Below are 26,687 nucleotides of genomic sequence, written 5' to 3'. Positions count from 1 at the left end.
ATAGATGCTGCTATTTCTTTTTACCCTGTAATGTTTGTGATTTTTATTTATTTTGAATGTTAGTGTTTCTAAAAAAAGAAACTACTTTTATTTTACTTTTAGTTGCACTTTAACAGGGAGTATTTATGTCTTTATTCCTGTACAGCTACTTCAATTGTGTAGTGTACTGTAGCCTACTTGTTCAAAGTGAACGTACAGTTACCTCTTTATTGTTGCACTAAGTAACTGTATTCCTGTACTAAGTTCTACAGTATGTGTAGCCAACTTGTTTGAAGCAAACGGATACAGATTTATTTTGTTTACTGAGTAGATGCTCACTTTGAATGTTACAAATGCCATTGCACTACTGTTTGTTGTAACTGTTACAACAAAACAAACAGCTTAAAACTTAATGTTTACATTTTAAATGTCTTTCAAAAGTTGGATAATAAAAGAAAAAGTTCTGTGGCATTCATTCTCTGTATGTTCTTATTATTTAATGTTTTACAAAGGGTTTAACCTGATGACAGCAATCATATCATGTAAGGTTAGTCGTTAAAATTATATTATAAAATTATAATAATCATATTTTATTATAATTGTTTTAAGCAGTCTGGTATCGTTATCAGTATCGGTATCGGCCCACACGCAAGTTGTGGTATCGGAATCGGATCGGGAAGGAAAAAATGGTATCGGGACATCTCTAGCACTAACTTAACCCATTAAGACCTGAGGCCGATTCTACAAATGCCTTCTAAATCAGTAGTTCCACCTGAAAGACCTCCCACCTGAAAATGTTTTGTACCAGGGACCACCTAATCTTTCAAGACAGATTCTGCTAACAAGCATGAATAGCCAACGCCAAAATCTAAAATAGCACAGATGTTTACCCGGTTAAAAAAAAAAAAAACATAACAAAGTTGAAATATGGACATACAAAGGTTTCTGCCCGAAAGTAACAACGTACTGACTGACAATGGCATTAAAGTGACATTTTAGTGGTCTATTAAACAGGCAGAAATGTGCCGTCTTTGTGTCGTTCAGAGGCCACAGCCACACTGTGTCACTCCTGTAAATTAGCCTCATGTTCCTTTAAAAAAGGCAGAGACACAATTTGCTTCTTTTTTTTTCCTTTTTCTTTTACCCAGGGTACAGAGCAGTCAAAACGCACGCAGCAAGAGAGCCAGTCTAAGCCGGTTTGTAACCTCAGGGTATGGAATTATCTCTTAATATGTAGCCGTTAGTGGTAAGAAAAAGCGTCACACCATAGACACAGAGAGAGAGAGAGAGAGTGGGGGAGGGGCGATCGAGGAGTCCCTGTGCTTTTCAGGCCCAGAAAAGAGGGGAAAATATACTCCTTGTGAGGCGCTGATTTTTTAAACCTGGCACCTTGACAAAAAAAAAAGGGCTCAGTGCGGAACTTCAGACCACAGGGTGGGGCGTACTGCACGTTGTTTAAACATCGAAAAGGAAAAAGAAGAAAGAAAGGAGGGAGGGGGGGTGGTGGAACTTGAGACATGCAGAAGAGACCAAGAAGAGAGAGGAGATATGAAAATGGGGCTTGAATGTTGGCATGAGGAGGTTAAGGTACCCGTGGCTGACTTTAGCCACGCGTGCCCTGTTATATAGACGATCTGCAAGCAGCTTAAATGTATTATACCTCAGTAGTTAAGGCGCGTACCAAATAAGACTCGGATGCCTGACAGCGAGTCCCGAGGCTAACCGACCTTTGTTGGACACACTAGGACTCACCAGAACTCACCACGACTGACCAGACACACCACGACACACCAGGACTCCCCATCAGATGGTATTCATCTCAACCCATAAAACACATCATTCAGCTTGATCACAATATGATCTACTGTTAAAGATGGCTTTCTGCATCAGGTCCTCCTGTGTGTGTCAGATCAAGATGACACACATACACACACACACACGTATGTTTATGTTCAATGCTAAAAACACAATTAACCCATTATACAAATTCAAAATCTTCTAAATCAGTAGTTCTCAAACGTTTTTGTGCAAAGGACACTCACAATGATTTGGCCGCGGACCCCCATCTGAAAATATTTTGAGCGAGGGACCCACCAGAAGAGAAGATTTGTGTTAAAAAAATCTTAATTATGCAACAGTTCTCAAACACTTTCAAGAACTTTGAAAAAAAAAAAAAGCAGATGTACAAGCTTGTAGATCTGCAGTTTTTAAAAAAAACTTATGTTGCTCTCTGTCACATATGTGGTTGAAGACCCCGGTCTCCCTGTCACCAATGAGGACGAAGACCACAGTCTCTCTGTCACCAATGAGGACGAAGACCACGGTCTCTCTGTCACCAATGAGGACGAAGACCATGGTCTCTCTGTCACCAATGAGGACGAAGACCACGGTCTCTCTGTCACCAATGAGGACCATCAGTGTCACCAACACCACCACGTGTCACTAATGGATCTTTCCGCTACAAGATCTAAGCCGTAACCATTCCGTACAAAAATGCATTTCACAGGTTCTGAATTCATTTCCATACGCTATAACTCATTTAATCTGGGAAAGCATCTGTGTCACTTTAGACAGCTATATTTTATACTTTGGCTATTCAAAAATAATGAGCTTGGGCTTGTAGATCAGCTAGTTTTTGAAAAAATATGAAAATCTTTGCAGATCTTTGAATAGATACGGTACATATGTTTGGTTTGTTTTTTTGTTTTTCTTCTAAGTTTTGAGTAGCCAATTAAGTTTTTACCCCCTTTATCTTCCCAATTTAGTCGTTATGCCAATTGCTGTTGTATTCTACTTACTCACCTGCCAGTGAGGAGCCCCCACCAGGAGGACGTAGAGCCTTCGTCCTACTCTTCCTGCCCAACACTCCCTGCTGACAGGTGCCGCCCCAGCCCGTGGGAGTATCATTATCACCCTCCCCGCCGGCTTCTCTCCTCGAACACGAGCCAATTGCGTTTGTGTAGACGTTCATTACATTACATTACAGTCATTTAGCAGACGCTTTTATCCAAAGCGACTTACAATAAGTGCATTCAACATAGGTAGGGAACAAAACTACTAATCACCAGAAGCATTAAGTGCATTCTCTTCTAAAACAAGCAACCAAGAGTATTAACGCTAAAGTAAAAGTGCAATATATCAGCTACAGCTACCTACTTTCATAAACAGATGAGACAAAGCCGGATGCACCACGGTGGATTCAGGGACAGGGACTTTACCACTGTGCCACCCGAGCGCCTAGTATTAACTTTAACTTTATTTTTTTGCAAATCTTTGAATAAATATATTTCTTAAGCAAACATTTTTAACTCAAATATTTGCTTCTGTGGTCCCCTGGAACTAAATATTTTTAAATGGGGGTCGGTGGCCAAATACATTTTTGGGTTCCTTGACATGAAAAAGGTTGAGCACCACTGATAAAGCAACACAAGTTTTTCAGAAAACTGTTACTTAGGATTTAGAAGACATTTGTAGAATCGGCCTCAGGTCTTAATGGGTTAAGACATATTCTACAAAGAGCATCACTGGTGACTTTATGACAAACACGACTTCCACACCGGTCACGTGACCCAGCAGGTCCATGGCAGCTGCAGCAAGTATGGGACGATTATTTTTGCCACATAATTGTGACATACAATTTTCATATCATCCCATATGCTCCATATGCCCCACACACACACACACACACACACACACACACACACACACACACACACACACACACACACACACACACACACACACACACACACACACACACACACACACACACACACACACACACACACACACACACACACACACACACACACACACACACACACACACACACACACACACACACACACACACGATCGACTGCAATAATTGACTGATCAAAGTCAAAAGCACATGTGTGATTATATAAGCTAGAATTAGCTGGGTTATCCCTGAACAATGTCTCAAGGCAAGAACGAGCTCACTGACCACTGTGAGAGTCGAGAGTCGAGTCAAGATGGACGCCTGTGGTCAACGCAGGTCAAACTACAAGCGTACTACAAAAGAAAAGTACTTACTGCCCCTTAACGCGAGGGCTTCTCAAAGTTTTTTTCACGTCAAGGACTCCAAAATGCACAAAATATAGTTAAAGTGCCAAAAATGATTTTGATACATCATTAACTTTGGCACCCCCTAAAGGACACCAGTGGGTCCCCATCAGCAGTTTGAGAACCACTATCTCCCCATGAACTCTGGTTAAAGCCTTTTACTGAAGTTCTATTAAAAGTCCACAAGTTTACCCAGAGGTCACGGGTAAGTTAAAAAGTGCAATACATTTTTATTTTGTTAAAATAAGTGTTAAATCTATATTGCTATAGTAATCATTGATACACAGTGTTTTTCAGTAACACGAGTCTCCCCCTCACTCTTTAATAAACATATAATACATTGTCAGTTCAGGATACCAATTTTATCCAATAAGGAGAGAGAACTCATAGGCTACAGGATATAAACAAGTGGAATTTGAAGTGATGAAACAAAGAAATGAGCAGACAATCACAATATTTCAACTGGAGCACTTTATAACGGAAGCTGATAAATGGGTTCTCTCTCCTGACACTACCTTTAACGATGTCACTCACCATGCACTACAATTATTAACCAGCATGTAACTTCACCACTCCTGCGCCGAAAATAGTACAAGCTCACAACACGTCGCAGTCGCGAAGTGTTGTGAGCTTGTGGATCTGCTATTTTCGATCAATTGGTCATTATTGCTACATGTTTAAAGTCGTCATTGTGGTCAATGGGTCTGACTAAGGGGACACCTCCAATAGAGCGTGCCAAAAATCCTGAAGGGGGCGTCAACAAGTGTCTTTTGGTAGCAGCGGACATCTTTGAGAGGTATAAACCAGGGGTCTATTCCACGAAAGCGGAATTAAATTATCCTGGTTTGAAAGGCAAATCCAGGTTTGACAAGCCTGCGCTGTTCAGCCTGGTTTATTCAGTTCCACGAACGCCAAGCCGGGCTGAGAAGGAGAGGTTTGTCGAGCCAGGATCGTTAAACCAGGCTGAATGTGAGTTCACATATTCCTATAAAAGACCATGAAAGTCGATAGCAGAATCCTTGAACTTGACCAATCATGGAGCCCAAAACCAGAGCGGTGTTCTTCTCTGTGGCTGAACAGCAGCACTGCAGCAGCTCATGAAATCATACAAGGAAGTAAAATGTATAATAAGCAAAGAGAGGAAACACAGCCGCAATAAATTTAGATCCAGGGAGAAAGCGTGGCAAAGTATTGCAGACAAATTAAATGCACAAGTTGTCCAAAAATATGCAATTAATTTATATACAAATCCATAAATATATAATTCAGTTAGGCTTAAACATAAGGAGTTTAAGTGAATGTTGGAATTATAATTACACACTTAGAATAATTTTCTAATTTCTAATTTCTAAAATCGAAGATCTACAAGTGAAAAGCTTGCCTTTTGGCGGCCGGGGGTCCCCGGTCCACGGGGGTCAGCGGGGGGCCGGGGGTCAACGGGGTGCCGGGGGTCAACGGGGGTCCGGGAGTACCCGGCCCCCGTGTACTCCCGGACCCCCGTTGACCCCCAACAGAGGTCTGGGGTAAACGGGGGTCCGGGGGTCCACGGGGGCGGGGGTCCACGGGGGCGGGGGTCCACGGGGGCGGGGGTCCACGGGGGCGGGGGTCCACGGGGGGGCGGGGGTCCATGGGGGGCCGGGGACCCCCGGCCGCCATAAGACAAAAACATTTCGGGCTTGTAGATCTTTGATTTTCGCATAAGAATTGAATAAGTGTGGAAAAACTCATTGGTTTATGATTGGAGTCATTGGACTAACAGCTATTTCACAAAACTTGAAGAACAAGGCACTGGATTAATAAAGCTTGGCTGTTAGCCTGGTCCGGACCAGGCTAACTTCACAGCTAAATTGCCATGGTAACTAAGGCAGGATTGCTTCAATTTTCTTTTGTGAAACAGGATCATGGATAAGCATATCCAGGTTTACTGGCTAAGTTAATCTGCCGAGCTAACTCAGCTTTCGTGAAACCGATTCCTGGATAATTTAAGCCAGGATAGCCGATTAAACCCGGTTTATCCCTAATCCAGGTTTCATGGAATAGACCCCATTGACTTAACATTGCCCAAAACAAACATGTCTGTGCTATATATGCCACGCCCCCCCCCCCCCCCCGTGGTGACGACGCGTTGGCACGCTCTATATTGCACACATCTTGACGGATCACTGTACCGGGCAGCCAACCAATCAGATTTCAAGGCCCATGATTGTCATGTGATGTCACCCTGCCAATCACGTCGCGCACACATGCGTTGTGGAGCTTCCTCCTCTGATGTCTGTGAAATGTTTGAGAGGGGGGGTGGGGGGTGGTCTGTAATTAAACTTCACAGGGAGCCATTCATGCAGTCTGATTGTTACTGCGTGGGGTTTAATAAGCACCACACACACACACACACACACACACACACACACACACACACACACACAGTGTTAACAAGGCTATAGTTTCTCAAGCCAGATTCCACCATCTCTGAATGCTACATAGTCTGGAACTAAATGCCGATGGCAGAAGCTGTTCGTCATTTCCGTTCACGGAAATATATAAAAAAAAGAAACTTTTTTTTAAATATATTTTGGAATTTCCGTTTCGGCAAAGCAACAAGCTATATATCGTCTGTCGGGTGGAAACCTCATATGTCCAAAACTGTTACTTTTCAGGATTCCAATTCAAAAGCATCAAAAGTAGCATATCTGTGAGCTCGAAACACAGGTTTCGAGCTTGCACATCTGCTACTTTTGATGCTGTCGAATCTTTTCTGCCCGACAGCAACAATATGCTTCGACTAATTTGATTTACAGTAGGACAAACACACTTGCACGACTGCAAAGACGAAACCGAAGTAGGACTGTTGCGGCTCACAAACCTTTTCCCCAAAATGAATATGTTTTTGTCCCTTTGTAAATACTTTGTACCAGGGACCCCCATACAATATTTGTGTAGAGTTAAAGTGGTTAAACTGATGTTGATGCTATAGTAACCCCAAGTTGAGAACCACTGTAATCAATGTGCATGGGACAGGAAGCATGTCTTCAACAACATGTTTGAAATCAGACGTTTTAGTTGTGTCTGGCTTATAGACTGGAGCAGACTTTAAAACACACAACAAATCAAATCTGCTGCTGAGCCAATCAAACGAAGCGATCGATGAGAAAGAGAAACTGACCAGGAACAACCTTCTGCAAAAGGGAACTTCCCAACTGTCAATCACAGCAAAGTACTGGCCAATCACAGCGCGTCCTCGCCTAGTTTTCTAACCCTAAATGGAGTTGCACAAAAATATAACGCGAGGCAAGTTCGAAGCTTTAACTCTTAAATCATTCAGTGCCACAGGACGTCTAAATAGCCCTGGGTGCCACAGGACGTCTAAGACGTAAAAAAAAAATATATATATATATATATATATATATATATATATATATATATTGTTTTTTGTTTTTTTTTAAGGTTCAGAACCCAAGATATGATGATTTGAATATATGCTGCTCCATTCACTCTTTGTTTAACTACTTACTAAAAAAGGCTGTATCTCGGCTCCTAAGCACTTTTTTTTTAAATGAATTATGTTTGTGGCACTCAGAGCCAAAATTCCATAAATAAGCATGGCACTGAATGAGTTAACCACAAGGCCACTGAGCTGGATCTTTACTTAAGTTCCAAGCTGCTGCGGCGCATACCCACAGAATTATGCGCATGCACCTTATGAGCCCCCTCCACAATATGGCGCCCACGGCCACGACCCCAAAACGTCATCTACCTTTTTATGTTAATTGGGACTACAGTTATGCACAGAGCCTCTGGCCCTTTCGCCTTATAGCTGCTGTTTATAACCATGTCATTAAGACAGCCATGTAGACTTTGTAATGTTTAAATCAAGCTGGATTTGCATGCACTCCCAATAGCCTATGACATGCAGGCAATGTACAATTACCTGAACAAAACCCTGAAGAGATGCATGTGTGTCTTTTTTTCTTTTCTTTCTCAGTGTCTGGAGTGTCCCATCTTCAAACAAGCTGTTCTAAATGCAACACGGCAGTCCAGCCATCCTCTGTACAGCTGCTTATTCATAAACATCACTCTATTCTCTACTGGGCTTTTCAAACCTTTTACTGTGTGTCATGGACACCAACGGGCAAGTCAAGCTCTCAATGCACACCTGTATTAATTAGCAAAAAAAAATCACGTCAATCTGTAAGAAATTACAAAATAATAGCACAAAAAAACCTGCTTCTCGATTAATCAATTCACATAAATGAGCAAGATTAAGTCGGTCAGATGTTCAAAATTCCGGTTTCGATATATTTGGCCAGCCCTATCCAGTGCTGTAGAGATACGTGTGAGACTACTAAAACTGTAGTCTCGTGTAGCCAGACAACTATTCCACATCTCCGAATGCTATAGAGGCTGGAACTACACCTCCCGAAAGCAGAGAAAGGAAGCCGTCATCTGTTTTCAGTTCCGAAAATAGATTTTAAAATATCTTTACATTTAAATTTAGAATTTCCATTCCTGATATTCCAGCAAGATATGTAGGCTTTGATCATTTTCTATTTTTATATTATGACAAATTTGCGCCACTGTAAAGACGAAACGGAAGCGGGGAGGAGGCGTCACATCCGCTTTATCCACGGGTCACTTTCAGAGCTTCCATTGCTCCAGATTGTATGACGGAAGCTTTTGAACATTGTGGGGGCAACAGTCTGGCTCGCGAGACTACTAAAACTGTGAAGACATGTTTCCTCTTCACGCCTTTGATTTGAGTCACATTATAACTGGAGCTCAACCAATTGTTTATTTCTGCATTTTACACCAATTCATTAATGTTGTGCAAATCAATTATCAGCGTGTGTTCAGGTATACACCCCCCCCCCCCCACACACCATCACCACCACTTGGGTGGACTCTCAAATTACTCTTTCTAATTAAGAGTTAATTACACATTAACACAATTCTCCATTTCCTATCAAACACAAACAAATAGCTCTTCTCTCTTCATTTCAAATGACAACCTTTGCTGTGATTATGCAACAGCTTTCCACTGACTACACTGAACATGATAACCATAACAGGGAAATACTCACATCTACTGTATAAACTCTACTATACTGCACGCTTTGAATATGATACCTATAACTCAGGGGTCTTCAATGTTTTTCAGGCCAAGGACCCCTTAGCTGAGACAGAGATGAAGCAGGGACCCCCCACTACATATTGTATATAAATTGTGTTGCAGATTAATTTATTTAATAGATAGCTTCATAGACTTGTTTGACAGCACTATCATCAGTGTTGTGTAAATTGATGTTTTTTTATTTGTTTCATTATCTTTTGTATTCATTTATTGGATTCATGTTTAACCACTTCAACGCTCAATACTTACTAAACGTGACCTTTGGCTCTGTACAAAAAAATGTAACCTATACAAGCTCACAACGCGTCGCTGCGCAACATGTAGTGAGCTTGCAGATCTGCTATTTTTGGCGAATAAGGATGAATAGGTATGCTAGGGTTCAAGTGGTTAATGTTAAAGTTCCTCACAAAAAAAAGAAAGAAAATAAAATAGATTTGGCGGTCCCCCTGTAGTAACTCTATACCCTGTTGAAGATCCATGCTATTAATGAAATTATCCAATCTACCGTATATCTACTATACTATACTGTACACTTTGAATATGATCAGGCTCTCAGGCTTACGAGAGAGATGGCGCCGGTGTGTCTGGCTGGCCGTCTGAGGCTGTGTGCCCTCCTGCTGTTTGTTTGTTTGTGTGCGTCTGTCACAAGGACCATCGACTCTCTCCTGGTTTATGACCGTCTGGAGTTATTGCAAATCAAGGTTTCCGTGGACTATTTGGTGGAACTCGGCCAGGATGAACAAAGAAACTTTGTTCCCCCGCACCTCCTTGCAGACATCCCCGCTTACCTGTTGCACGCCAAGGATCCGCCGCCCCGGAGGCGAAAACGCCACAGGCGAAGAGGGACTCGAGCAAGCCGGCTAGTTTGGGTCAAAGCCTGGCTTGCGATCGCTCCCGAACCCACTCAGTTTTCCCGTAACGCTCCCCAGGATTATAGAGCTTGTATCCGCCGCCTCATCTCCCGGCGAGCCCCAGCCCTGGTCCGTACCTGGCTGGTACCTGTTACTGATCCGTATGAAGAGCTCCATGGCTTGCGCTCTGTTCTGCCTCGCCCCCGGCGTCTTGGTGGAGCTAACCACGGCAATCTCAAGCCGCTGAGCCGGGCGGCTCGTGCGGCTGATGCCCCGGTGTTCGCTACAACCAGATGCGCTTTGCTAAATGCGAGATCGATCAGGAATAAGACCTCTATCCTGAAGGATTTGTTCTCCTCACACACGTTGGATCTTCTGTTTCTGACGGAGACCTGGATGCAGCCGGGTGAGTCTGCTGCCTTCACCGATCTATTACCTCCTGACTGTACTGTTATAAACTATCCTAGGATGACAGGCCACGCAGGAGGAATAGCAACTATCTTTAAAAACAGTCTTTATCGTAAGCCTTTGGCACCGCTGTCGTTTTCTTCTTTCGAATTGAGTTTGTTTGAGCTGCGCCGCTCCGACCCGGTTCACTGTGCGGTAATTTACCGCCCGCCGAAATACAATAAGGACTTTTCTAAGGAACTATCTGACTTCTTGGCCAGTGTACGGATTAAGTACAACAAACTGCTAATTGTTAGGGACACGAATGTCCATGTTTGTTGTGTCTCTAAACCAATGTGTAAAGACTTCTTGGATGTACTCGATGCCTTTGACCTTGTTCAGCATGTCACTGAGCCTACACATGAACTTGGGCACACGCTAGATCTGGTCATTTCTCATGCTTTGCCTATTTCTAATGTCCAGGTCTGTGCTCCAGTTGGCTCGGATCATTTCCCTGTCACATTCGACTTTGTACTCCCCTGTGACACGTTTAACGCTTGCGTTCCCGCACGCCAGCGCTGTGTGTTGAAACCCGCCACTGCTGTACTCTTTTCTTCTGCTTTTACTAGTGCAGCTCAGGCTGTAAATGGTTTAGATATCGTCTTAGACACTGATCAACTTACAAGCTCTTTTCTATCCACCTGTACTGGCATTCTCGACACTGTTGCGCCGTTTAAAGCCATGCGCCCCAGACCCAGGTCGGAGCCTTGGCTAAACGAGACCACTCACGCCGCCAGGAGAGAGTGTCGGAAGGCTGAGCGCAGGTGGAGGAAAGACAGGCTCCATGTGTCACATGAAATTCTAAAAGAGTGTTGGAAAAACTATCAGAGCACTGTCAAAGCTGAAAAAACAAGGCATTTCTCTGATATTATTTCCAAAAATGTGGATAAACCGCGTGTTCTTTTTAAAACTATTGACCAGCTGTTAAATCCTCCCCAACCTACTTGTCTGGAGGCATCTTCTGAGGTCTGTGAGGATTTTCTCTGCTTTTTTGTAGATAAGGTCACAACCATCAGAGCACACATCTCCCCCCCTGCCCTAGACCCCTCTCTGGCTGTCACCTGCACAACTGTATTTAATCATTTCAACCCTGTGTCATTTTCTAAACTCAGTGAACTGGTCATGCAACTCAAAACCTCATCCTGCCCCACTGATGCTATCCCCACTCACCTCTTTAAGGAGGTCTGGGAGTCCATTGGGCCTAGTGTCCACAACATCATAAATAGCAGTCTGGCCTCAGGTGTTGTACCAATATACTTTAAAACAGCAGTTGTGACACCACTAATCAAAAACCCCAGTCTCGATACCTCTGTCTTGGCAAACTACAGACCAATTTCAAAGCTTCCTTTCATTTCTAAAATCCTTGAGAAAACAGTTTTATTTCAATTACAGTCTTTCTTGCAGGAACACAATATTTTTGATGTCTTTCAATCTGGATTTAAAGCATTTCACAGTACCGAGTCAGCGTTGTTGAGGGTATTCAATGATGTGCTATTGACCACTGACAAAGGTAACTCTTTTTGACACCCTGGATCACAAGACTCTAATCTCCCGTTTGGAGCAGTGTGTTGGTGTCACAGACACTGCCCTAGACTGGTTTAGGTCTTATCTATCGGAGAGATGTTTCTCAGTCAAATTTGGAGATTTTGTGTCATCCTCCACGCCCCTGTTCTCCGGAGTCCCCCAGGGCTCAATCCTTGGACCTATACTGTTCTCCCTTTACCTTCTCCCCCTGGGACTAATTTTTAACTCATTCCCTGCCTAGAACGACTAAAACGACTTTTGTCCTTTAAGCCCCCTCTGCCAAGAACGACTAAAACGACTTTTTTTTTTTTTTTTTCTTATTTATTTATTTCTTTTTTAACCCAAAGACCAAGGAGATATGATTTGTTGAAGATCTAGACTCCCATCCACTTCCTTGTTAACTTAAAACTTAAACATTTTGTATCTCGGCTCCTGAGTACTTTTTTTTTTTAATTAAAAATCTCTGGCAGTGGGCAAACGCAAAAAAATAAAGTTCTGGCAGTGAATGAGTTAAGAAGCATGGCATCTCATACCATCTCTATGCAGATGATTCTCAAATCTACATGCCCTTAAAGAAGGAAAGTAATAGCTCTGTGACACCACCTCTAGATTGTCTCAATGATGTTAAAACCTGGATGGCTTTTAACTTTCTAAGTGTCAATGAAAAAAAGACAGAGGTCATAGTGTTTGGGCCTAGTGGTCCTGGCATTATACCCACCAATCTGGGCCCCCTACAGTCTTATGTGAAACCTGTTGTCTCCAACCTTGGAGTTAAATTTGACAATCTGCTCAAATTAGATAAACAGGTAAATGCTGTGGTCAGCTCCAGCTTCTATCATCTGAGACTGCTTGCCCGAATTAAATCAGTTCTGTCTTTCAATGATTTTGAGCGCTACATTCACGCCTTTATTTCCACACGTCTGGACTACTGTAACGCGCTATATGTCGGGCTAAATCAAGCCTCCTTGGCACGCCTGCAGCTAGTCCAAAATTCTGCGGCACGCCTCCTGACAGGAACCAGTAGGCGTGAGCACATTACGCCCGTGCTGGCCTCACTCCACTGGCTACCTGTTCGCTTCAGAATTGATTTTAAAATATTGTTTGTTTTTAAATCCCTGAATGGCTTGGCACCTCAGTACCTCTCTGACCTCATAAAGGTCTATACCCCCCCCAAGGTCACTGCGGTCTGCTGGCCAGCTAAGTCTCGAGGTCACAGTAAGGACCAAATTAAAGACCAGAGGCGACCGAGCCTTTGCTGCCATAGCCCCCACCCTATGGAATGCGCTCCCCCCCATGTTAAAAGGGCCCCCACCATTGAGACTTTTAAATCTCGGCTTAAGACACACCTTTACACCTTGGCATTTTAACCCCGCTTGAGAGTTTTCTGTGGTCTATGTCTTATTTGTTTTCTGTGTGTTTTGCTGGTGTTTTCTGTGTTTTTAGCATATTTTAGCTTGTATTTTGCATGATTTTCTGTACAGCAATTTGTAAACCCTTAACCCTGGTTGTGAAATGTGCTATACAAATAAAGTGGATTGGATTGGATTGGATGATACCTATAACTTAATGAAATAATCCACACTAAAGTTACTGTACAGCAAGGGTTCCCAAATGTATCAGCCCCCCAAAATAATCCTATTTGAACTGGGGACCCCCAACCCTGACAAGCACTTGGAATTGTAGGCATTACATTTAGTTTGACTCGGTTCCAGAGATTAATATTGTGAAAATAGCTTGTAGATCGGCTATTTTCACAATGTTTGCCTCTTTCTTACGTAATATTTGACAATTTGTCCAATTTATTTTTAAAAAGGTAAACACAGTATGTTGGTCTGTTTACTGTTGAGTGAGAAAACAATGTTACCCAATGTTGAACTTGAACATGACAGCTATAGCTCCGGTCTACAGTACACTATATACTCTTCACCGTCACCTGCATCCTGCTTAATAAACAATATTAGCCATCATTTAGCAGCTATAGTCATTTACTGGCCCAATTCCAATCCGCTCCCGCACTGACTTAGGCGCGCGTTCACTTGAAGTCTGCGAGGGCTTGAGGGCTGTTCCATTTGAAATGGATAAGTCAATGAGGGCTTAGGCAGCGCCCTTTATGCACCCTTTCCGTAAGTCAGCATCGATGCTGACTTTGGCTGAAGGAATTACCCACAGTTCATAGCATTACTACTACTGAGGGAATGAGGGGAATCCTCCAAACGTCAATCATTTAAGTATGCAAATTAGTATTGCATCGCGGTTAGAAAGTCAACAGTATAGTGCTTTCTCACCATTCTAAAAGGGAGATGCAATGGAAGTGATATATTTAGTAAAAATAAGGGACACAAGATAAGAAATGAGAAAAGTAAATACAGAATATGGAAATACAATTTTAAATTAATAATATTACAACCCCTAATCTAAACACTAATTAAAACGAACAGAATTATGTAAATATAATAATAACAATCAACAATCACAGCCTTTAAAGGAGAGATCCGGACATTTTAAGTGTTATCTTTGATGTGTCGCTAATCACTCACCAACATTGAAAGGGACGTTGAGTTATTCCAGAGAGTCCCCTGTCGTCCAGTCTGTCGACCCCCTCCGTTGGCATAATGGGAGCCCGTGTAAGAGTGAAAATCGTCTATTATAACCGATGCAAAGTTAGTTTTTACCAGCTGCTGCAAAGCCGCTGGTCTATACACAGCCATACCTCAGAGTCATAGATGGTCTTTAAGCCAATGGGGAGACCCTGCTGCCTCATTTGCATCGCGATCGAAGTTAAGCCAATGAGGAGACCCTGCTGCCTCATTTGCATCGAGATCGAAATTTGCATCGAGATGGTCTTTAAGCCAATGGGGAGACCCTGCTGCCTCATTTGCATCGAGATCGAAATTTGCATCGAGTTGGTCTTTAAGCCACACACACACACACACACACACACACCCCCCTGGGTACTTTTTTTTTTTTTGTCTGTAGGTCCCCCTGCTCGAAATTTCAGCTGCCTGCTGTTACCCCCCCCCCCCAAGGGGTCCAAGGACCCCCTGGGTATTTTTTTTTTTTTTTTTTTTTTCTGTAGGTCCCAGGGACCCCCAAAGGTCTCCAGGGACCGCTAAGGGGGGGGGGGGTCCAGGGACCCCCTGGGTATTTTTTTTTTTTTTTTTTTTTTCCTGTAGGTCCCCCATGCTCGAAATTTGAGCTGCCTGCTGTTAACCCCCCCCCCCCCAAGGGGTCCAGGGACCCCCTCAAATGCAAAATACAGCATGCAGCTGGTATAATATGACTGTCAGTCATCATTTCTTGTTTCTCTACTACTGCTCATCGTGGAGTCTCATCAAAGAGCCCGACCGATGCCAGATTTTTGGGTCCGATACCGATTTTGAGAGTACTGGACCACCGATTGCCGATGTTTTTGACCGATATTTTGTAATTAAATAAAATATTATAATATATAATAAAAACGTATAAACTTAGTTTTTTCATTAAAGTTAAGAATACAAGATTGAGAACATTTAAATAAAATGCAATCACATTATTACAAATAAACATGAATACAATTATTTGAAAACTCACTAGTCACTTTGTAGATTTTAATTAATAATATTATTACTAAACATGCATTAACCACAAGTCTTCAGCCCTTTTTAAACTTTGGCTATTTGCAGTGGTGGAAAGTAACTAAGTACATTTACTAAATTACTGTACTTAGTACAATTGTGAGGTATTTGTACTTCACTTGAGTATTTCCAATTTCCAATACTTTTACTTCTACTCCACTACATCTCAGAGGCAAATATTATACTTTTACTCCACTACAATTATTTGAAAACTTTAGTTACTAGTTACTTTGAATATTTTGATTATTATTACAAAACATACATTAACCACTTCAGCCCTATATAGGGCCATTTGAAAATAGCCGATCTGCAAGCTTGTAGATCTGCTATTTTCAAAAGATTTTTATACATTTGAGAACTTGAAATTGATTGAAATTTGATGCCAATACTTTTGTACTTTTACTCAAGTACATTTTGAATTCCAGACTTTTACTCGTAACGAGTATTTCTATATTGCAGTATTGATACTTTTACTTAAGTAAAACATTTTAGTACTTTTTCCACCACTGGCTATTTGAAAATAGCAGATCTACAAGCTCACAACATGTTGCTATGCAGTGCTTTGTGAGCTTGTAGATCTGCTATTTTCAAAACATTTTCATACATAATGATAAGGAGTGTAGTGCACTTCTAAATTTAGGATTTGGGTATTGGTCAATTGATTTAGTTTTCATATTACATTGACATGACGCTGTCACCGCATCCTTCAACAGACGTGTGCACATGCAGAGCCCGTCCATCGATTGGTTGTGAAATCGCCCTGACAACCAACAACAACCAATAAACCCCACAACTGTCCCTTCGGACTATAGGATCTATTCTAAACTATGGGATTGTAAAACTTGAGCGTTGAGTCACTCAGGCTTGAGGCTTTGAGCACAACAAAACGGTTTCCTTGTATTTTAGTTATGAACAAAGTCTTGCTGAGAGCAAAATGAACAGCCCAAGGTAAGGGTAATGCTTTACAAAGTTGTAAGAGGAATCCCTTCATCTGACTGACCATCTTGTCCGCGTCTGATGAAAAGTGAAAGTAAATGAAACTCGCCCCAAATCACGCTCACCCCCATTGTTTTTCGCGGACCCACGGTTCTTTGATGATAAGGTTAGAACATAGTTTTACTGGGGTTACGTTTAGAAATAAGGTTAGGTAGGTTTAGGCATAGTTTACTGAAGTTACGTTTGTGAATACCGCCGGATTTGCCCCGGGGCGACTGTGTTTTAGGGCGACTGTGTTTTAGGGCGACTGTGTTTTGGGGCGGGAGTTTTGGTATTCTCCGTGCGACTGCCAAGCAGCACTCCTCCGCTCAGAAACAGCATGGAGATGTTAAATTAACGTCTCACTCAGACAGACGTTAATATATATTTCTTTAGCGATATACAAGTAGCTTAGAAGATTGTAGTAGCCTATGCCCAATTGCCCATAAAAATATACACCTAACCGTTGCATCATGAGCCATAAATTAACGAGCCTCGCATCGAGTCATTCATATCATTTATTAATTGGGTTTATAGGTCTCTCTGGAAGGCATTGTAGTGGTAGATAACTTTAATCTCTCTCAGTATTATTGAGAGATTGTTGAGAAAAACGAGCAATCTTTGTGGATTTCACATAAATAAATATAAACACCTTACCGCAGCTGCGCAGCAATTGCACAATCAGTGAAAATATTAATGACAAAAACATCGGAACATCGGGGGAAATAATGACCGATGTCCGATATTGACATCGGGGTCCAAAATGACCGATACATCGGGCTCACCGATGTATCGGTCGGGCTCTATAATAACTCAAACTTGCACTGAATGTCGCGAACGAGCTATCGTTCGTGCAGAACGAGATGATGCTGGTTGCTTGTTTCTTCCACAGAACCTGGCGTCTGTGAATAACTCAACGTCCCTTTCAATGATGGTGAGTGATTAGCGACACATCAAAGATAACACTTCAAATGGGCTGATCTCTCCTTTAAAACAATGACTGTAAATAAGGGCAGTAAGAGTTTTAAAAGTGATGTAAAGTGTCATGAATAACGGACTCTACTAAAGTGCTGTCCCATTCCTTTTATACCATCACTGCAGGGCTTGAGGGCTTCAAAAGGATCCTCTTTGAGGATCTCAAAGTGGGGTCCTTGAAGGGGTTCCAGGGGGTCCCCAAGAAACATGTGTTAATACATCATCAAAATCAGTTAAACCACTTTAAACCTAGACACATGAATCTACAACCTCACAGGCACAACCTGACTACACAACGCACAAGTCAATAACACTCTAAAACAAGTCCTTTTGTTTGAGCTTTTCCACAATTGTAAACATTTATAAGTATAAAGTTGTTAATGTCTTTGCATGTAAGTTATTATTTGTAAGTTATTTTTCATATCGGTGAAATTTTTGTTCAAAAAGCCTAAAAGCCAAACAGAAATTGAATTTTATTTATATGGTTTAATTGTTAATCGCAATTATTTGTCTGACAATTTATTGTCAAGCTAAATATCATAATTGTGACAACTCAAGTCTATTCATCATGCAGTGAATATAGCAGATGTACAAGCTTGTAGATTCTATTTTTGAAGAAAACATTTTACTTAGAACATGCCCATAACAGACACACCAGGTTGAAGGGGACGTGAGTCCATCAATGAGAGACACACTCATTGATGAATGCCGGGACCCACACACACACACACACACACACACACACACACACACACACACACACACACCACACACAAACACACACACACACACACCAAATGAAACCAAAAATCCTGTAGCCCCTCAGAGTTACAAATGGATTAACCCAGTATTTTAATGTGAAAGTTTATCAACTATTATCCCATAATAAAAACATCAGTTAATTAGGAAAGTTGCGCCCCACTTTTCATAGGATTAAAAATTAGCTCTTCAAGAAAGCCTCACGGCCTGGGCCGCAGCGTTGCGGTCCAGGCACCCTAGGCTGCAATGCCAGCCTGACAGCATTTCGCGGGTTCGAACCCCGTTCCCGACGACCTTTGCTGCGTGTCACTCCCCATCTCTCTCCCCATTTCCTGTCAGTCTACTGTCCCATCTATAAAAAGGCATAAAAGCCCCCAAAAAAACTTTACCAAAAAAAAAAGAAACAAGATATGACTCAGTCATATTATACCAGGTTGCTCTCTCCAGCGTCCCCGCACGGAACCAAATGTTGGTCCTGTACCCTTTCGCTTGCGGACTAACAAAAACGGCCAAAATGGCAGTAAATAGTAAATAGTTTATGAACGGAGCTAAATTAGTTTGTGTGCCTCAGTAAGGGCTTGTGTGCGTTGTGTTGTTTTTTCTGGGTCGCTGTTGGAGGCGGCGCTGTGTGTGTGTGTATGAGGAGTCGAGTCAATAGTTTGTTTGGTGGCGACGACCACACTGTTTTTTCACCCAACAGCGCCAGACCATAGAGATACATACAGTGGCCAAACACAGTATTGTGGGTCGTCTTTAGATCCCATATTCTGAGAGGACATTGAGCCCTCATTGGCTAAATGACCAGCCAATGAGGAAAAGGTCTTGCAAAAGTCACGCAAAAGGACAAAAGGACCAGCCAATGAGGAAAAAGTTACCACTAGCGAGTGTAGATGTAGACCAGGTTTGGCAACCTGGTAAAAAGCCTTACAACGAGAAATAAATGGGGATGGGCTAGTCCAATTGCTGTGTATGAATGACCACTTCTAAAATATAATGTTGCCGACCGTTGATTTAACCCTTAAATGGCAGTTGCATTAACACTCCAGACGCGACTGTGAGCTATATTGATATATTGAACTGTTTACATTGACACTAAATAAAAGTAATACTCGTTTGCATGCCTCAAAGCAGGTAATCGGAATATTACTTTTGACATGCACAAAGTGGTTCTCCCCCGGGGGGTTTTCTGTCGATTTTCCAACCAGAGGCAAACCAACCAGAGAGAAACAACAGGAATAAGTGTTTACGCTGATAGTTTCCTGTTGATGTGAACATCAAAAGGTTTATACCACCCCCCTCAACCAGAATGAACATTCCTCCAGATCAGACAGGATCAGGATATTCTCTTCATGAGTTTTACATGAGGCATTACATTCTGATTGAGCTGTCACTCTGAATACTAGAGCAGGCCAGTGCCCGCTGGGGACCGGCCTACTCGGGAACGATGGAAGTTGGGAACGATGCAAATAGGAATGCATGCATGCCTCATCCTGTAATGCAACACCCGTTGTAACCGTCTGTCTGTCTGTCTGTCTGTGTCCCTTTTGTGCCCATATGGAAAAGTCCTTGTGCAGTGGTAAACGTCTGTGGAGAATGTCTGAAGAGTGCAAGCTGACTGTTGAAGTCGGACAGAATTTGAAGTCGGACAGAATTTGAAGTCGTTGGTCTAGCGGTTCTCGAGATATGTGGATTACAGACGTACGTATGTACGTACAGAGATTCCATGCATTTATTGTAAGATAAGTTTAGACCTTTGATTGATTGATTGATTGTTTGAATATGTTATTAACATGCTTATTAACAGTACAGGTAGTACATTGATTGAAAACTGAACTGTCCACAGCCTACCAATGCAAAACGGAGTGAGCAGACAGTAATGGAGCCATTTTATAATGAGCATTAGAGAGGACCAATTATATGAAGATAAGGTTGAAAATGTGTGTAGTGCAGAAGTTCCCCACAAGTGTTTCTAGATCCAATTCTGTTCAAACTGTTACATATGCCTCTAAAAGGTTATTCATGAAACCAGCTAGAAATACTTTAACGTGAATAATTAGAATTTCCCGTAATAATAATAATAACTCCAAGCAAGTATTTGTAGGTTAGCTGAGGTCTGGCTCTATGAAGTAACTCATGCTAAAAAATAAATAAAATAAAATAAACAGTGTGATAAATGAACTATTGTCTATGTCTGTCTGTTGCAGGAAGCCAACAATAAGGCAGTCAAAAAAAATAATAACTTGACTCAGACATCCACGAATCCATTATCAGCAAATCAACCATCAATAGCTTTATACTCCCCACTAGGTAGGTGAGTGTGGGCAGCCATTTACCCTGCATATGGAACAAGTTGTGTGTGTGAGAGAGACAGAGAGAGAGAGAGCTCTCTTACATAAATGGCTGATGCATTTTCACAGGTTTTTTTTTCTTTCTTTCTAATTGCTCCACACACACAATCACATATACAGCAGCACAGCACTACCACCAGTTAACCACTTTAAACCCGTTAGAACGAGTTGACAAGGAGTCCCCCAGGGCTCTGCACTAGTACAACCTACTTGTTTCCCTCTACACCAAATTAGATTCGGCGAAAAAACAAAACAATAAATAGCGTATCTACCATTAAAGCTCACAGCCCGAAATATCACGTTCGCACCAGAATAGCCTTCTGTTTTAAAAAATGTAAATTAATAAACTACCTGTCTAAAACACTCACTATATACATGCCTGGCCAAACGTTTACAATACTGACATTTATAAGTGGGCTAGGGTTGTGTGTGTGTGTGTGTGTGTGTGTGTGTGTGTGTGTGTGTGTGTGTGTGTGTGTGTGTGTGTGTGTGTGTGTGTGTGTGTGTGTGTGATGTCTGGGTCTCGGCAGCAGCCTCTAGAGACGACCGGATGAAACAATGAAAACGCGGATTTTGGAGGCAGCAGCAGCAGATATCGCTACAATGTTTCCACACACGTTGACTGGCCGTTACAACATCATCCACGCCGACAATAAACCGCAATAAAACAACGCACCACGCAGCAGCAGCAACAACTACTCCAATCACACTCGAGACCTTTTCTATGATTGTGCTAAATGGAGAGTGAAGTGGGTTCATGCCTGGATGCATGCAAGGATGGATGGATGGATGGATGGGTAGAGAGATTGATGGCTGCTTCTATGGCTGCTTTTCTTACTAAATCACTTGTGACCATGAGAAGCTTTATTCTATTGTTTGGCAATGGCCACTTGAACCCCAGCATCCTTCCTTATTCCGGGGGGGGGGACATTAGCCAAAAAATAGCCGATGTACAAGCTGTGTATCGGCTATTTTTTGGCGAAGACATTTGGTGTAGAGGAGAAATACCGATCCAAGTACCAACTCAGGTCCGGGTTGACTACAAAGTTCGGAGGGTGTTTAGCGGGTAATTCAGCTAAATAAAGCCGACAAACGTCTCCCCCAGAGCCAGAGTCAGAGCAGTCCCTGAACTGAAGGCTACGCCGGGGCTGTGATAACAAAGGCCTCGGCGCGGATCCCCGACACTCACCTGATCTCGCCTTCCCCCCGCGGTGCGCTCCGCTCCGGGCTGCGGCTTCACCGTGTGTCCGCTGTGCTGTATAGCAGCAGTGTGGTTCTACTGGGGGGTGAACGGTCCGCTGTGCGTGCATGGAGCTGTGTCCCAGCACGGCACCGTGCAGCGGCGAGGCGGCGGGCAGAGTTGCCAGGTTTTGCGAGAGAAACAAGCACAAAAAAATCAGGCCTGAAAATCCACTTGTCAGGAGACCAAAGGGGAGGTAAATTACAGTGGTGGAAAAAGTACTCACATGTTCTACTTAAGTAAAAGTATCAATACTGCAATGTAGAAGTACTCTGTTACAAGTAAAAGGCCCGTGTTCAAAATGTTACTTGAGTAAAACTACAAAAGTATTGGCATCAAAACATACTTTAAAGTACCAAAAGTAAAAGTACTAAAATGTTGGAAAATAGCAGATCTGTTGTGAGCTTGTAGATCGGCATTTTTTTCTTCTTCAAATAGCCATATAAAACAGGGCTAAAGTGGTTATTTTATAATATAATCATTTATATCTGCAAAGTAGTAATTAAAGTTTTCAAATAATTGTAGTGGAGTAAAAGTACAAATAATATATGTAGTGGAGTAGAAGTTAAAATAGTGAACATTGGAAATACTCCATTAAAGTAAAAGTACCTCAAAATTGTACTTAAGTACAGTACTTGAGTAAATGTAAATGTTACTTTACACCACTGGTAAATTATCACTTCTCCCTAAGGTGATCACCCCCCATTATCACTTCTCCCTTTAAGGTGATCACCCCCCCCCCCCCCCATTCCATCTTTTTAACAGAGTAGATGTAATTTCCTGTGTTTTGGTGAATTTTGTGAGTTTGATAGGCTACTTTTATCAGGCTTGCTTAGCTAGCATTGGAACATGATGGGTACAATTTCATCCATTATAACCTCCTTAAAACGCTAAAAGTAGGCCTATACAGAAATTGATTTGATAACTGAAGCAATGTAAGACCCATCTTTAATAATAACCATTCATTACTAAAAAAGCTAATATCTCTGTATGATGGCATGCACTGACCACCACACCCCCCAAGCGGGGGTCTGGTCCTCCCCCATAAACTGTTTAACATAGTAGATGTAATTTCCTGTGGTCTGGTGATTTCTGGGAGTTTGATACGAAATCCAGGAGATTATCAGTAGACGTGGTCGAAATCAAGGAGACTCCTGCAGGAGCTAAGTGTTGGCAGACATATTAATCTGGGGGTCCTTGACTGGAAAATGAAGAGAAAGAAACACTTGTAAGAAACACTTGTTTAAAACAACATTAGGAAGCAAGACCAAATAAGTAACTACACTGGTTAGAAAGCAGCCCAAAAAAAAACGCAACCCACAACTACCAATATTTATAAGCAACTTAACTGAAAAATAAGCCCAAAGTCGCTTATAATAAGCGGACACGGCAACACTGGCGGCGGGCAGAGCACAGCGAGCAACACAAAGGCGCTGATTGGTGGAGGGCCCCGGTGCCGCGCGTGCATGCGTGCGTGCGTTCATCGTCGTCGTCCCCCCCCCCGCCCCCCCGTGTGTGGGGGGGCGCAGACAGTACGGGTTATTGGTCGCGCGGCTTGCTCGGCGGCTGTGCATGTGCGTGTGCGTGTGCGTGTGTGTGTGGGTGTGTGTGTGTGTGTGTGTGTGTGTGTGTGTGTGTGTGTGTGTGTGTGTGTGCGTGCGTGCGTGCGCGTGCGTGTGTGTAAGCGTGTGCGCGCGCGTGCGTGTGTCGGGGACGCGCCCCCATGAAGGTGTATTATACTAGTGTTGTCTGTGTCTGGAGGAACGGTGGGTGGGGGCACAAAATGATGGGAGCTAAACGGCAGCGGTGTAAAGTAACGAAGTACATTTACTCGAGTGTTGTACTTCAGTGTATATATATATATATATATATATATATATATACATATATATATATATATATATATATATATATATACAGTATATACAGTACAGTATATATATATATATATTTATATATATATATATATATATATATATATATATATATATATATATATATATATATATATATATATATATGATATTCATTTTATCAGACACGCGCCCTTCCTATACAAACCCATTGTAACTTCAAACTCCAGTTTAACCATGTTAGATTTGTCGAAAACACCCGTCCTTGGTTCTGGTGAGTCATACTGCCCTCCTAATACGTGAGGGGACCGTGTTTTTTTAATAATTTTTTTCATTTATTTTATTAAATTATTTAATTGTATTTAGTTTTTTCAATTTCCCCAAAAAATTAATGAAAAAAGTAATTGAAAAAATACGGTCTCCTCACGTATTAGAAGGACAACATTAGTCTCAGAAACAAGGACGGGTGTTTCCGATGAATCTAACATCTAAATCTAAAATGGAGTTTGAAGTTACAATGGGTTTGTATAGGAAGGGGGCGTGTCTGATAAAATGAATATCAAATATCTAAATACTGAATCAAGCAACTTAAAAACTGTCCGGGGTGCTCCCAAAAGTCTGAGTAGACGATAAAATGACCCAAAATTAGTTTGAAAGTGAAATATCCCTTTAACTAAAACTTAACTTAAACTAATAGTGAAATGGGATGATCTGCATAACCGGCAGCGGTGTAATACTTACTTTACATACTTTTACTTTTGATATATTAAAGTATATTTTGATGCCAAGACTTTGGTGCTTTTTGTCAAGTAATATTATATGACTTTTACTTGTGACAGAGTATTTCTTTATTGTGGTATTGCCACTATTTCTGTCTCAGAGGAGGGCTGTGGACAGTTCAACCTGCCTGTTATGAACAACACCATGCCACCATCCCTCCTACTGTCCTACATGGTCACATAAACGCTGGACTGCAATACTAAGCCTACACACACGCATAAGCAGTGGTGGAAGAAGTACTTAGACATTTTACTAGTAATGTGGATGTGGCTAATCGCTTAAACATGTTCTTTACAACCATAGCCACAACACTGGTTAACAAACTGCCCTCCCACTCAGGGCGTTTCGGTGTAGAGCACATCCAAGCATTCTACAAAAATCAAGGTGTACACAAAGATGATTTTAAACTCACCATGGTGACAACAGATGAGGTGTTTAAAAGATGTAGCGCCGTCCGCCGTTCAACAAAACAAGGCCATGACAATATTCCCTCCAAATTTCTCAAAGACTCAGCCACCTCCATTGCTCCAATCAACACCCACATAGTAAACCTCTCCATCAAACAGGGACCCCATGATTTCAAAATAGCGAGAGTAACCCCACTGTACAAAAAAGGAAGCAAATTAGACCCGGCAACTACCGCCCTATTTCTATTCTTAGTTCTTGAAAGTTATGGAAAAAATAGTTTATGAACAGGTTGAAAAGTATCTTGCTGAAAAAAAGCTAATGTACGAATTTCAATCTGGCTTCAGAACATCCCACTCCACTGACCACATCAAACAAGAGGTGGACTTGGGCAAATACTGCAGCATGGTCATGCTGGACCCCCAGAAGGCTTTTGACACCGTTAATCACTCTATATTGATTGATAAACTAAAAGCAATAGGTTTTGATAGCACATCAGTGAGCTGGATGCAATCCCATCTGGAGGGGAGAGAACAGGTGGTGGAGGTGAACGGAACCCTGTCCCCCTGCCTCCCAGTGAGCTGTGGCGTTCCACAACCAAGCATACTAGGGCCTTTACTGTTCCTAATGTAAACGACATGACATCAGCTTGTGACTGCAACTTGTTCTTGTTCGCGGATGACTCAGCTCTGCTGGTCTCGGACAGGGACAAGTTGCAGGTTGAAAAAGCCCTTAGCTCTGAACTCGGTAGAATCTGCACCTGGCTCACTGATAACAAACTATCATTACACCTGGGAAAAACTGAATCCATTCTCTTTGGGTCTAAATTTAACCTCGGCAAGGCCGACGGCTTCACAATAAAAGTGAGTGACAATTTTATCACAAGAAAAGGGGAAATTACCTCCCTACGTTCCATTTTAGAAGCAAATCTTTCCAGTGATAAAATGGCAAATAGAGTAATCAAAGAACAATATTTTTGTACAGGATCTCCTCTCTGGTCAGTAAGAATACTTTGAGGACTCTAACAGGAGCACTCATCCAAGGTTAATTAGACTATGCATGCACCTCATGGTGCTATAACATCACAAAGGCCTTAAAAACAAGGCTACAGACATCCCAAAACAAACTGGTAAGGCTACTTCTTGGCCTAACATCTACAACTCATTTAACCCCTGCTCACTTTGCAAGACTCAGATGGCTGAGGGTAGAGGACCGAGTACAGCAACTTGCAATGGGCCTGTTCCACAAGATACTCTACACCACAAAGACACCTACTTCAAAAACGTCAATCAAGTCCACAATCACAACACCAGAGGGAGCTCCACTGATCCCGTCCGACCCAGATTTGGCTCTAACAAGAGGCTAAATTTGTTCTCCTGCTATGCCACAAAAATGTGGAACACCCTACCAACAGTCGTAAAGGAGTGTAAATCCCTACTCTCCAAATCCCTACTCTCCTTTCTCCTTCAAAGCCGCTCTAAAAGAGCACTTACAGGTGACTGCAATTCGAACCTGGCCCGTTAATGTCAAAGGCTACCCCCCCCCCTCGAACTGTTTACTTTACATATTCTTATTTTCAAACTGTTTATATGATGTTTTGCATAGTAGTGTATATTTGTCATTAATGTTTCAATGAATTGAGTACAAAGGACCTGTAAAAGGCCTGTGTTCAAAATGTTACTTGAGTAAAGTACAAAAGTATGGGCATCAAAATATACTTACAAATA

General features: G+C 42.1%; 1 protein-coding gene across 1 annotated transcript in view; it reads right to left on the bottom strand.

The window, feature by feature from the left end:
- gatad2b (GATA zinc finger domain containing 2B) overlaps nt 1-22,023 on the bottom strand; it is a 108,375-nt gene extending 86,352 nt beyond the window's left edge. The window contains exon 1 of the mRNA XM_080441363.1: nt 21,872-22,023. The gene's annotated coding sequence lies outside the window, so the exon portion shown is untranslated. The remainder of the gene's footprint in view (nt 1-21,871) is intronic.
- Between the last annotated feature and the right edge of the window lie 4,664 nt (nt 22,024-26,687).

The sequence above is a fragment of the Gymnoscopelus braueri genome, assembly GCF_963280865.1.
Source record: "Gymnoscopelus braueri genome assembly, chromosome: 11".
Lineage (NCBI taxonomy): Eukaryota > Metazoa > Chordata > Actinopteri > Myctophiformes > Myctophidae > Gymnoscopelus > Gymnoscopelus braueri.
The sequence above is the reverse complement of the archived record's forward strand: the minus strand, read 5'-3'. Positions and strand labels throughout refer to the sequence as shown.